Source organism: Eubalaena glacialis, chromosome 3 (genome assembly GCF_028564815.1).
Source record: "Eubalaena glacialis isolate mEubGla1 chromosome 3, mEubGla1.1.hap2.+ XY, whole genome shotgun sequence".
Lineage (NCBI taxonomy): Eukaryota > Metazoa > Chordata > Mammalia > Artiodactyla > Balaenidae > Eubalaena > Eubalaena glacialis.
In genome coordinates this window covers 1579227-1592620 of record NC_083718.1, presented here as the reverse complement: position 1 = coordinate 1592620, position 13394 = coordinate 1579227, and the positions used below count along the sequence as shown (strand labels likewise).

The following is a 13394-nucleotide window of genomic DNA, read 5'->3' as shown; positions in this document are numbered from 1 at the left end:
CCCGTGTGCAGCCTCACCGTGGACCAGAGGGCAGTTCAGTCTCTGAAACTGCTTTGCAAGCCTGCTGTGTAATCCTTGGTCCCTAGACCGAGGAGGCGAGGAACTCAGCCGGCCCACCCCATGAGCCCTCGAGAAAGGACAGTGCTTCTTCCGAGAGGACCAGGCTCCCCTTTGCAGGCCAAGGAGCCTGTGAAAAGCAAGAGAGGTTCCAGTTAGCACATGGCTGAGTGCCAAACTGGATGCAGGGTTGCATGACTCAGAGATCAAAATAATAATTAATGTCTACTGAGTAGTGCCAGGCACTATTCTGAGTGTGCCACCTAGATTATCACACTTACTCTTACCAACAATCGTAGGAGATGGCAACTGTCATTACCCCAATTTACAGATGAAGAAACTGAAATGGTCAGAGGTTAAAGAATCCGTTCTGGTTCCCATGGCTGCTGAGGAGCAGATCCAGGATATGAACCCAGGCAATCTGCCTTCGAGCCCACACTTTCAGCCACTGTACCCACAGGGCAAGGACTCGCCCCACACATCCCTCTGCGAAAGCCCCCTCTCCCGCAAAGAAAAGGCAACTCATTCCTTTCAAGGACAAAAGCCATATAAAAATCCTTTTCCCTGGTTAGTTGGGAACTTGCTCAATGTCACTGCTAGTCCACTGTCTAGTGTCCCTTTATCACCCCCTCAGGTCCACAGCCACTGTGACCTGACTGGCTGATTGGACGGGGGTGGGCAGGACTCGGCTGACCCTGCTCCCCTTGGGTTGACCCATTGCTGGTGAAACTTTGGGAGACCTCCCAGGGAGTTGGCCCCGGAAATAATCAATCATGTTTGCTGGCTGGAGCTGGCGACGTCTCTGGTCCCAATCTGGTGGGTCCTTGGTCGCACTGCCGCCTTTCTCCCGGAGCTCGAAGCCTGCTCCAGAAGCCCGCTCCAGAAGCCCAGGCACCTGACCTCCGCTGCCCTGTCCCGGGAGGCAGGGTCGGTGGAGGCCGCACCGCACAGGCTGCACTAGGCTCTGGCCGAGGCCCCAGTTCCAGCCACTCTCTCTGGGTCTGGTCGTTTCTTATCCCCCTCCTCCCCTCCCCCTCCCCCTCTTCCCCCTCCCCCTCCTCCCCCTCCCCCTCTTCCCCCTCCCCCCCCCCTCCCCCTCCCCCCTCCTCCTCCCCCCACTCCCAGGCCCTAGAAGGAGAAAGGGCCGTGGCCGGGTCGCGAGGTGGAGCAAAGCCCCACGCATTTTACTGAGCACCTACTATATGCCCGGCCCTTCTGGGGTCTCCCCTCCCCTCTGCATCCGCGTCCCAGCCCAGAAAGCGGAACAGGACAGAGAGGAAGAAAGGGGGCGCGGGCGGAAGGCAGTGGGAAGGCCGGCCGACCCCTCTGTCCGCGCTCCTAAGAACTGCCGGCCGGCGGCAGCCCGAGGGCGCGTGGGGGTGGGGCGGCCGGGCCTGGAAGCGGAGGGTCCCGGCCGAGGAAAGGCTTGATTGTGCGGAGGCTTCCTGCCCCGCCACCCAGCTCCGCCTTTCTGCGGCCGCGGAGGCGGGACGGAAGGCGAAGGCAGGAAAGGGTTACGGGAATAGCTTTCCAATGACAAAGTCTGGAAGGGCCCGGCGCCTCCGCCCCTCTGCGGGTTCAACTGGCACAGCGCGGGGGGAGCGGGGCGCTCGGCGGCGCAGCCTCCGCCCCCGGCCCGGGGAGGCGGCCGGCGTGTGCCCGGGGCAGCGGGTCACCAGGCTCCGCCCCGCGCCCGGCAGGGGACGCACTTTGTTCGGGATGCCGCCTCCCTCCGCGTCCTGGGGCCCGGGCCGGCGGCGGCCCTAGTGCCACCCGCGAGCGGAGCGCGGACGCCGAGACTCCGGCGGGGGGGGCGACCAGCGCGGGAGCCAGAGAACTTTCTCCTCGCGCCGTGGGCCTGGCCGGCGCCGTCGGGATGCGTGGACCCGGGGCCCCGGGGCGCAGGCGCGCGGGTGAGTGGCCCGCGCAGGGACCTGGCGGGCGCGGGGACGGGACGGGGCGGGTGCGGGGTGGGTTCGAGTCTGATGCTCCCCGCTTTGCGGGACTGCGCTGGCGCGTCCTGCGGGGCAGGAGGGCCCGAGCCCCGGGGGGTGAGCTTGCGCCCGCGGGAGGCTGAGCGCAGGGCGCGGGAGAGGCGCTGGAATAACAACCCGGCTGTTGGTGGCTTCCCGGGAAGGTGTGTGTCTACACGTCCCCGCGGGGCTGCGCGTCTGGTCCAGGAGTTGACTCACCATGGGCCACCCAAGTCCAATCTTTCTGAGCCTCGGTTTCCCTTGCCTTGCTGTTGAAAGTGTGTTGAGATCCTCTGATCAGAGACGCCGAGGGCTACATTACACCCACACCCTGCCCACATCTTCTCCTCCCACCCCAGCGGAGCGAGCTGAACAGCTGGGCAGGTGACCTTGGCGCACTGTTCCAGAAAACGTTCTCTGGCCCCGGGATGCACCGAGAAGCGTCGCACGGGACCCGGAGGCTTTCCTCCTGGTACGCCCGAGAAAGCTTCCCGGAGCAGCTGGGAGGGAGGGAAAAAGAGAGGGTGGCCGCTCTGGGAGCTCACCTAAGGGTCCCCGGTGCTTGGGCCCTGTGGTCCCTTCTATGCTCAGAGCCGACAGAAACTGGTCGGAAGATAAAGAACTGGCCAAGTCTGCAGGGGGCAGAGAGGGGAGGCAGGATCGGGGAGGCGTGAGTGGGGGCGGTGGGGATGGTGTGCAGCGGTGACGTCCACCCTGCAGAGAGGGTTCCTTGTCCCCGAGCCCAACATGGGAACATCAGCTGGTGAGTCAATGGGACTTTGTTAAGACAGCCCAGGGCGCAGCTGGCGCCGGCTTCTGGGACGCGCCGGATCCCCCTCGATAATGTGCTGTTTATCTGGCTTCCCGTTTCAGTGGTTGGCACACCATTGGCTCGTTCAAATTCAAGCTGAGAAGCCTGCGGCCTTGTTCGCGCTGCAGAAGTAGAGGGTCTGCCTGGGTTTGCATCCTGCCTGCGTGTTGTTCCCCTACGCGGTGTCCCCTGCGACTCTTTTATAGTGGGGCTGCAGGACTTCACACAAAGAACCCTCCCCCAAGTAGGCGGAGCTGCCACTAGGTAGACCTGGGCTCCCTTCAGGCCAGAGACGCAGATGACTCCAGCCTGCTTATGAATTTTTTGTATCCTGCTTTGAATTTGGGTTTGTGTGTCTTTGGGATTAAACTGGGAAAATGAGACAGGGAATCGCAGTGATTGTGAGTTTCCTCACCCGAGATGAGGTTTACAGTGGTTCGTGCTTTCACCAGTGTTTTCTAGGGGAAAGTTGTTGATCAGTTTGTAGTTCTGTATCAGCCTGTGCTGCTCACTTCCTGGATGACCCGAGGGCAGGTCGTTCCTTACTTGTGTACCATGGAGCGGGAAAGAATGGCCAAGGCTTTCCTGATCTGTGCTCCAGCCTCTAGGGTCTGTTTCCCGAGCTCCCCAGGTTTAGAGGGAACAGCCCCTACTCTGAACTCCCCCGGGGCAGGTTTCCATTCTGCTTTGTGTTTTTATCTCCCTGTGAAGGCCTTCCTGCCTGCTGTCCTGTCTGACCACACCCAACACTCAGCAGGCATCTTTCAAATGTTTGCCAAATTAATACAATTGGGGAAAAAAAATTTAGGTACCACCCAGAGGTCTCCCATCCAACTCCGGTGCCCATTTATTCTTATTTATGTCTTTCTTTGGGAGTCGTTTGATTTGTCTCCACCACCACCACCACCCCTTTTCCCCTGAAAACCTGGTCCATAATGAGGTTGATTTGTTCACAGGTGGGCAAGCTTTAAGCATGCAGGCCTTTCCTGGGATCTCCTTGGGAAGTCCTGGCCTGAGCAAACTGAGAACAGGAATGCTGTTTTTCCTTCCCTTCCCAAACCTGGCCCCCTCCTGAGTCCTTGGGAGCCTCTGGTATTAGCCCAGCTTTGGCCCAGTAGGAAAGAATGGCCTAGAGAAGAAACAGCTCTTGTCCATCTTTTAAAACTTGTCTCTCTTTTCATCTTTCCATTTTCCATTAATGCCACTTCCCTTTTCTTTTAAAGTTCTTTCGAATTCTTAAAGGGTTTGGCCTTTACAAGCACTAGTCTAAAGAGGTCTTCCCCTCCCAGCCCCTGCCCTGCCCTCCCCTTTACAGCGGGGAATCAAGGCCTACAGGAGGGAGTGAAGGGGCTCAAAGCTGCACAGCTGGGGCTGCAGAAGCCAGCCTAGAACGCAGGGCTTCTGGCTCCTGGTCTAGGGCTCCTTCCCTTTCAGCCAATCACTTCCGTGCATCAGAATGTTTCTCTTCCTCGTATTGCCATCTGTAGATCTCAGAAGATGTTCCATAGCTGTTGGCAAGAGAGAGGAACAGAAACAAGGGGGAAGGAGAGCATCTCTGTCATGGAACCAACCACCAGCTCTTAGAGTCTAGGGACCACGGAGAACTGAGAAATGTGTCTATCCTTGGCAAACACTCCATCATTCTGGCCCCGAGTCACAAAACAATCATTAAAAACACTTCTAGTTCCTTCTTCAACTTGAAAAAAATAAAAACCACCAACTTTTCAAGTGGAAAACACCCCCCCGTACGTAAACAATTTCCTGGGCCTGATCTGTTCCCTCCCCCTCCTAGGAAGGCTGACTCAGGCCTGATTTCCTCCAAGGGGCCTGGGATTTTGCTTCCCAGCTTCCTGTGGCTCTTGAGATGTGAAGGGAGGCAAGATGGCTGAGCCCCAGGTCACTCTGGCCTGCCTGCGGCTGTGGTTCTGTTTCTCTTGCACAGACCATCATCCCCATCAGATCTGTTTGCTCTACTTGATTCTAGTAAGAGACGCACTAACACACATGAAAAATTAAAGTTGCTCACTGATGCATGCTCGTCCACCAAGGACCATTAATAACAAGATGTCCCCACTTCAAGGGGCCCTGAGACTCTTCTGATGCCCAGTCCTCCGATGCTCTGAAAGCTTTCCTAAGTGGGATTGTTTTCTCAGTTTCTTTTTTGGATTGTTCACTGCCGGTGTGTAGAAACACAATTGATTTTTGTGTGTTGATCTTGTCGCCTGAAACATTTGTTTATTAGCTCTTTTGGCTTTTGTATGGGTGGATTCTTTGGGATTTTCCATATGCAGGGTCATGTCAACTGTGAATAGAGATAATTCTACTTCTTCTTTTCCAGTGCAGATGGCTTTTACTGCTTTTTCTTCCCTAACTGCTCTGGCTGGAACCTCCCATCCAGCGTTCAGTGGCTGGTGAGAGCAGGCAGCCCCGTCTTGTTCCTGATCTTAGAGAGAAAGCTTTCAGTCTTCAGCGCTGAGTAGAACGTTTGCTGTGGGTTTTTCATAAATGCTCTTTATCATGTTGAAGAAATCCCTTCTAATCCAACTTTTCTAAGTGTATTTTATCATGCAAGTGTGTTGGATTTTGTCAAATGCTTTTTTTCTGTGGCACTTGAGTTCATCATGTGTTTTGATAATTACATTGATTTTCTTATGTTGAAGTACCCTTGAATTCCTGAGAAAAATCCCTCTGAAAGCTTTTCTTAAAAAATATGCAAAATTTCATTTTTTTATTTAAAAAACTGAAGAAAATTTGACAAAGTGCTAACATTCTGTAGTTGGGTGGGTGGGTGCATGTTTATTATAGTTTTCTTTATAGTTATTGTACTTTAAACATTTATAAATTTTTATTGTGGTTAAATATATATAGCATAAAATTGACGATTTTAATCACTTTCAAGTGTACGGTTCAGTGGCATTAAGTACATTGTTGTGTAACTATTGTCACCATCCGTCTCTAGAACTCTTTCATCTTCTCAGACTAGAGCTCTGTCCCCAGTAAACAGTAACTCTTCGTCTTCCACCCCACCCCCCAACCCCTGGCAACCACCATCCTACTTTCTATGTCTGTGAATTTGTGAAAACTTTGTAATAACTAGAAAAGTCAGGACTTTGAGGCATTGAACGATTAAAGGACCTCACCCCATGTCCAAAGGGAACATCTTAGAGGGATTTTTTTTTAAATTAATTAATTAATTTATTTATTTATTTAAAAAAAATTTTTTTAAAATGACCACTACAGAGATAAATGTTTATTTATTTATTTATTTATTTTTATTTTTGGTTGTGTTGGGTCTTCGTTTCTGTGCGAGTGTTTTCTCTAGTTGCGGCAAGCGGGGACCACTCTTCATCGCGGTGCGCGGGCCTCTCACTATCGCGGCCGCTCTTGTTGCGGAGCACAGGCTCCAGACGCGCAGGCTCAGTAGTTGTGGCGCACGGGCTTAGTTGCTCCGGGCATGTGGGATCTTCCCAGACCAGGGCTCGAACCCGTGTCCCCTGCACTGGCAGGCAGATTCTCAACCACTGCGCCACCAGGGAAGCCCCTTAGAGGGATTTTGATTCAGATCTTTTTGACTTACAAACACTCGCTCAACCACTGTCCCTGTGTCAGAGACTTTTGACAATCCTGGGTGTAGACATGAGCTGACCCAAGTGTAGCCATGAGCTGATCCAGGTGTAGTCATGAACTGACCCAGGTGTAGACATGAGCTGACCCAGATATAGACATGAAGTGACCCAGGTGTAGACATGAGCTCACTAGGTGTAGACATGAGCTTACCCAGGTGTCGACGTGAGCTGACCCAGGTATAGACATGAAGTGACCTAGGTGTAGACATGAGCTCACTAGGTGTAAACATGAGCTTACCCAGGTGTAGACATGAGCTGACCCAGGTGTAGATGTGAACTGACTCCGGGTCTTCATGGGGCTCGGAAGGCACCAAGGCCACCCCAGCGTGAGCTGCATTTTCCAGCTCAGTTGCTCCATCTTGACGGCCCGTTGGACTCACTGGGGAGCTTTGACCAGGACGGACGGGTCCCTGGGCCTAGCACCAGAGTGTCGGCTTCCCTTGGTTTGGACACAGCTGCCTCCGTGACTCTGATGCACAGTGAGCGTTACGACCGCTCGGTGGCTGAGCTGATTTCCTCCCTGGAACCCTTGGCTGGTCACCGCTTTCAGTGACGCAACTCCCTCCCCATCTGGACAGTAAAACTGACCCACTTTACATCCCTCCCCGACTTTAAAATCCATTTGTAAATAGAATAAATGCCAACTTCTGTAGAACTAAACTTTCAAAGTTGGAAAGAACCATGTCACGAAGCCCCGTGTTTGCTTTCCAGGTACCACAGGCGCCTCTAAACCATCCCCTCTGGGGTCCTCCGGCTGGGGACCCCCCACGACTGTGTGCTGAAACCATCTGGTTCTGTATTTGAATGCTCTGTCCTTCAGGGTTCCTCCTGGGTTTATCTTTCGTGGGTGTGACTGTCACCCTCTGGTGAAGATACCAAAGGTGAATGGGCTTCACCAAATGCACCCCCAAATAAAGTGGGGGGCTAGCAATAAACCACGCAGAGCAAGTGCTATTGCCCAGCATGGTGACAGCCTTTCAGGGTCTGGAAGCAGGTGCCACGCGCTGCCCGGGCTCCTCCCGGGCCCTGTTTCCTTCACATCATCCTCACTGGGTATGATCTCAAGTGCCGTCTGGGAAGACGGATGATGTCATAGTAAGAATTTGGACCATGAAGTGAGGCAGACTGGGAGTCAAGGTTCAGGTCTTGACTTTGCACGCAAAGTCCTCAGCACGTGATGAATATCCCACAAATATTAGCAATTGGAATCGTATTCTCCCCACTGACCTCAGTGCTGTCTGTGGGACCTGGGCCGCCAGAGAACCTGGTGGAGACTCCACTTCTTCCCCAGGGAGAGTTGAATGAAAATGCCTCACTCCTAAGACACTGTTTCCCAGTCGCCTGATCTCCACCCTTCCACCACTCCCCCTTCCATCACAGTGATTCCTGTGATCTGGACAGGTTGGGGAATCCACTCGGAGAGTGATTGGGTCACGTGAGCCCATGGAGCCTGCCCTGGTCCAGGGACGGTCAGGGTGAGATTCCCCTCACCCTCCTCGTTGTACTAATCACCCTTAGGACAAGCCGGGGTCCATCTCCATCCGAACAGAGGACGGCTCTCCAGTCCTGAGCTCCCTGCACATCGGCAGATCGCCTGTCATCAGCTGGGAAGGCAGCTCTCTTTCTGACGTGTGGATCACCCCCCAGAGCCTGCGAGCTGGCTGTCCAGCTGGGGACACGGGATAAGGCATAAAGCAGGGAGAGTCTGGTGGCATCTTTTGCTCTTTCCTGTTTGTGTTGCCTCGTGTTCTCTTGCTGTTCCCTAGCTTTTTGCAGACTTGGAGCAGAGTGTAGAATAGGTCCCCAGTAGGTGACTGTAAAGCCAGTCACCAGCGCCTCTTCGCCCAGCTCATTGGTGCAGATAATTGAGTTGACTGGGCAGGAGGCTGGGCTCCAGGTGCTGCTAAGATGCCAACTGTCTGTCTGCTCTCCTTTAACAAAGGAGACAGCTGACGCCCCGGCCGGGACCCACCGGCAGCCGCCCGCCTGGCCCTCGTCTGGGGTGGTTCTGGGAGTCCCTGGGCCCTCCCCAGCACCCCCATGCCACGCACGCACTCGGGGGATGGTGGCAGCTGCGGGGTCAGGGCCCGCCCCTGCTCCCCTGGAGACAGGAAAGGCACCACGACAGTTAGGGTGCTTCCAACATGGGAAGTTTTTTCCCTATAATGTTTTATTTTGAAGAAATGTCAAATCAGTAGAGAAGGTGAGTGATAGGGCAGTGACTGGATTCTCTGATTGGTAACGTTTTGCTCCGATGCTGTGTCTCTCTCTCCATTTATCCACATAAGTGTATATATGATAACACTTTCCCAAGCCATTTGAAAATAACTTGCTGAGATGGTGGTATTTAACCCTTAGCTATTGCCCATGCATCTCCTGAGAGTGAGGACTTATAGCCCCACAATCACACCCAATGATAGTGAATTTAATAGCATTATTATATTTAACAAATGGGCCACATTCAGATTTCCCAGTTGTTCCCCAAATGCCCTCTAGAGAGCTGTGCATTTCCCCTCCGCCTGATATGCTGGGGCCTGAGCTGCAGTTTTATCTCCCGAAAGAGGGAACTGGGGTCATGACCCCTTAAATTGGGACAGGGATGCCCTGAGTGCAAAGCACTTTGATTTTTATGATTTCATTTAGTCTTTACAACCTCTTAGCGAGACGGGCACTAATCTTCTCCCCATTTCACTGGTGAAGAAACTGAGGTTCAGAGAGTTATCCAAGCGGCCCCACCAATGTGAGCCATCGTTACCATTCCAGGCTGCATGTCATGTGATCTTATTTACAAAAAGCCTTGTAAGTGTCACTCACGTTCCTTGTCCTCCCCGTCTTGTCTTGTGAGGCATTAGGACCTGCTATGCTGTCCCCATTTTACAGATGAGGCAAGTGAGATTGGGAGCCTCCAAGGCTGGTATCAACCACACTCCCGTAGTCCAAACACCATAAGTGACCTGCATTGTCCTTTTGAAGCAAGCTCAGTGTGGCTGGTTGTCACTGGGCAAAGGAGAATCGAGTGTATGTGACCAAGGGGAGGGGGGAAGGGGAGCAGGCAGGAGGTTCTCCAGTACTCTCGTCTTATCTAGCTGGGGGTTCAAGAGAGTCGTCAAAGTGTCCTAAAACAAGAAAACAAAACTCAAGATTATAAGTGGGAAATAACCATTAAAAGGAATGAAAATAAAATATTGGGAGGAAGAGAAGGAGAAAGAGAAAGATTCTTATTTGCTACTATTTTGTCGGGTAACGGTAGATATTGTCTAAAGGTGGCAAAGCAGGGAATCGAGTTATTAGTGTATCATCCCCGGTTGTGTGGGTAACCGCCCAAAGAACTAGTAGCAGAGGCTCTCTGGGTGCCAATTTTATCACTCCTGCAAATTTTACCCAGTTAGTCCAAGGAACACTATCAAAGTGTTATATTTTGAGTTCTGTTTCTCATTTTCTCCTCAGAGTTGAAAATAACCATTTTGCATGAATTTAGCCTGTGTTCATCTGGTAATACATTGAGACTCTTCGGCTTGTTAGCTGGTCTGGAGCTGACACACCGGCCTCTCCCGAGGTCCACATCTCCCGTGAATCCAGACCTCTCCGCCGTTACCCATCTCCCTACCAGATGTCATCACAGGGGCACATCTCTTGAGGCCACGTCACCCCTGAGTCATCCCACCGCTTCCTCTTGCTGGCCTTGGCCACTAGGGGGGCCCAGAATGTGGCCACAGGGTTGGAGTAGTTGTGGGAAGAGGGCGGGAAGGCCCTGCTGAGCTGGCCAGAGGGCCCGGGACACTCTGGCACCACGTCCAGCGCAGACAAAGCCCTGCGTCTGGGATCCGGGCGGGGGCTGGCGGGCCGATGTGTCTGGGAGAGGCCGCCCAGGGCAGAGGAAAGCCCGCTGGGCCACGCTAGGCTGGCCTTCGAGCTGGAGGTGGCCTGGCTGGGTCCCGGCACGGAGTCAGGCTCAGGAAATCCTTGCTCACTGATGCCTCGAGGGGAAGGGGTGGGTTGTTCGTAGCTGAGGGCCAGGTGGCCGTGGGTGTCCGTCCCTCTCTCCTGCGAAGGGGAGCCCCGGTCCTGACTCTCCCTGGCCGGTGAGAGGCCACCTCCTGGGTCCTCAGCTGCTCCTGGGGCCTCTGCGGTGGGAGATGGGGGTCAGTCTGACCTGGGCTCCTGCGACACCCACTCCGGGCTTCCGGCCCCTCGTCTATAAGATGGGGACAGTCGTTGCTACCCCATGGAATGGCGAGAGTCGTCCTAGGGTTAGGGTTAGTGTGTCAGGAGCTGCCTGGCTGGAGCGGGTGCTGGTCACTATTGTCGGATGCCCCACGTTGCCCCTGTGGCCGCTGCATGTGGGCCTCGGAGGGTAAACGCTGGCTGGGCCAGTGACAGGGCAAAGCAAGGAGGCCGCAAGCACTCAGTGCCCCAGCCCTGCAGACCACATTTCTGGGTGGATTGATCCCCAAAGGGGTGTTTGTATGCCGGACGGGGAGATGCTTCCCTGCCAGGGCCAGATGGGGAGGGGGGAGAGGTGCGGCTCTAAGATGTGTGATCCCTCTGGGCCCCAGTGGGCTCCAGTCTGCAGGCTGGAGGAGTGGAGGGGGAGTGGAGGGACCTGGGGAGTGGAGGGACCTGGGGCTCTTTCGGCAGAGCCTGCCCATCCGCTGGCCCAGGCTGTGTTTCCAGGGCATCGCACACAGCCGCGGCTTCAGGAGGAGAGGTCGCAGGTGTGGCAGAGGCAGAGTATATGGGAAGGTGGGAGATTTGAATGGATGAGCTCAAGCCCCAGGAGGCCAAATCCAGGCTGGGGCGGTCGCCATGGCAGCAGGACACCGGGGAGGGCTCAGCCTGGATGCCTCAGGCGGAAGGAGGGCCTGATTTACGAGCGGGGAAGAGCGGTGCTCAGCAGCCCGTGGACGGGGGCCTTCTACTCAGTTCGCGTCCACCCGCCTCTGTGTAGTGAGAGTGGCGGGCGCCTCAGGCTGGCCGCGGGCTGAGCAGAGCCCGAGCGAGACTCCAGCCTGGAAAGCAGTAGAAGAAAACTCTTCCCCTCACCGTCCACGGCTCCCCGCACACTCCGGGCCCTGGGCTGGCCTTTCCCTCCAACCCAGAGGGAAGGAACCCTTTTCTCCTTTTTTTCCCCCTATTCTGTTGTATTTTAATTGGGGTATGATTTACAAACTGTGAAATACACAAACCGTAAGTGTCCCGCCTCGTGTGTTTTTAACAAACGAACGTACCTTGGTAACCACACCCCAGTCCAGATATAGAACATTTCCATCAGCCCAGTTTCCTCCTGTCCCTCCCGGTCAGGACACCTCTCCCACCATTGTTTCACTGTTCTGATTTTTATCGCCACAGATTCATGGTGCCCGTTCTTGAACTTCATGTACGTGGATCGTGTGGTGGGTTCTGTCGTGTGTCTGACTTCCTTCACTCAACATACGACTTCTGAGACTCATCCATGTTGAATGATGTACTTTGTTCCTTTTAATTCCTGCCGTGGGGACGAACCGGTTTGTTTCTGGGGGAAGCTTCCAATGCTTTTCCTGTTCCAGGTGTCACATCTGCCCGCATCACCAGGCTCTCTGCTGGGGTTTTGAGAGTGAAGATGAGCTGGAGGTCTCTGAGGTTGGCAGTGCCGTCTTCTTTGTGCCCAGACCACATCCCGTTTCGTGGCTCCCTGTACGTGGCCCTGGTGCCTTTTCTTTCCTTCGCGGGCTGGGAGCCACCTTCCCTCCTCGAAGGTTCAGATCATGGGACAGCTGGAACATCCGCCCCTGCTGGTGGCACAAAGCCGGTGGGGAGACACCCGAGGTCCGAGTGGGCGTCTGACCCAGTGTCCAGAGCTCCAGCTCGGCTCTGGTGTCTGGAGGGACCCCAGCATGTGCTCCGAGCCTGGCGCATGGTGGGCTCCCAGGAGAGGTTCTGAGTGGACTGAGGGGTAGAGAGGGAGAGCCAGCCGGCAGATCTGCTGTCACAGTCGTGTGGCTGTCAGTGAGGGCAGCCCTGCAGGAAGGTGGGGAGAGCGGGTGGGAAGCAGCAGGACGCAGTGAGTTGCACACGGGAAGGACCAGGATGGAGAGGCAGCGAGCCTGCTGCCCTGAGCCTGGACCCGGGGGATGCACATGACTTGCCCCAGCCTCAGAGTCCTCGTCTGCCAAAGAGGACCAACCCCTTGTGTCAGCTTGCTGGACCTGTCATCGCAAAGTGCCACAAACGGGGTGGCCTAAAACTACAGAGATTTATTGTCTCGGTTCCTGGAGCTGCGAGTCTGGACTCCAGGTGTCGGCAGGGCTGTGCTCCCCCGCAGACCTGTGCTGGGAGGTCCTTCCTTGCTTCTCCCGGCCTCCCGAGTTGCCAGCCGTCCTTGGTGTCCCTCAGCAGGTAGATGCATCACTTCAGTCTTTGCCTCTGTCACCACGTGGCCACCTCCTCCCTGTGGTCCTCATGTGCATCTGTGTCCAGATTTCCCTCTGCTTACGAGGGCACCCTACTTATAAGGGCAACTCTACTTGAGTGTGACCTTGTCTTAATTAATTACATCTGCAGAGACCCTATTTCCAAATAAGGTCATGTTCTGAGACACTGCGGGTTAGCATTTCAACGATCTTTTCTTTTTTTTGAATTTTTGAGTTATATTTTATTTTTTTATACAGTAGGTCCTTATTAGTCATCCATTTTATACATATTAGTGTATACATGTCAATCGCAATCTCCCAATTCATCCCACCACCGCCACCCCGTCAACGATCTTTTCTTGATGACGCAATTCAGCCCCTCACATACCACCTGCCTCCTGACATGGAATAAGGCAATGCATACCAATTCCTTTGTAGCTGTGTCGTGTAAGGCCAGTGCCGGGGGTGATTTTGGCTGGAGGACCTGCTTTAACGTCGTGTGCCCTTGTTCAAATTCCCTCCCCTCTCTGAGTCTCCA

General features: G+C 54.5%; 1 protein-coding gene across 4 annotated transcripts in view; it reads left to right on the top strand.

Annotated features, from left to right (window-relative positions):
- The first annotated feature begins 1680 nt into the window (after window positions 1-1680).
- NAV1 (neuron navigator 1) overlaps window positions 1681-13394 on the top strand; it is a 211974-nt gene continuing 200260 nt past the window's right edge. For all 4 annotated transcript variants that reach the window (XM_061187265.1, XM_061187262.1, XM_061187264.1 and 1 more), the window contains exon 1: window positions 1681-1970. The gene's annotated coding sequence lies outside the window, so the exon portion shown is untranslated. The remainder of the gene's footprint in view (window positions 1971-13394) is intronic.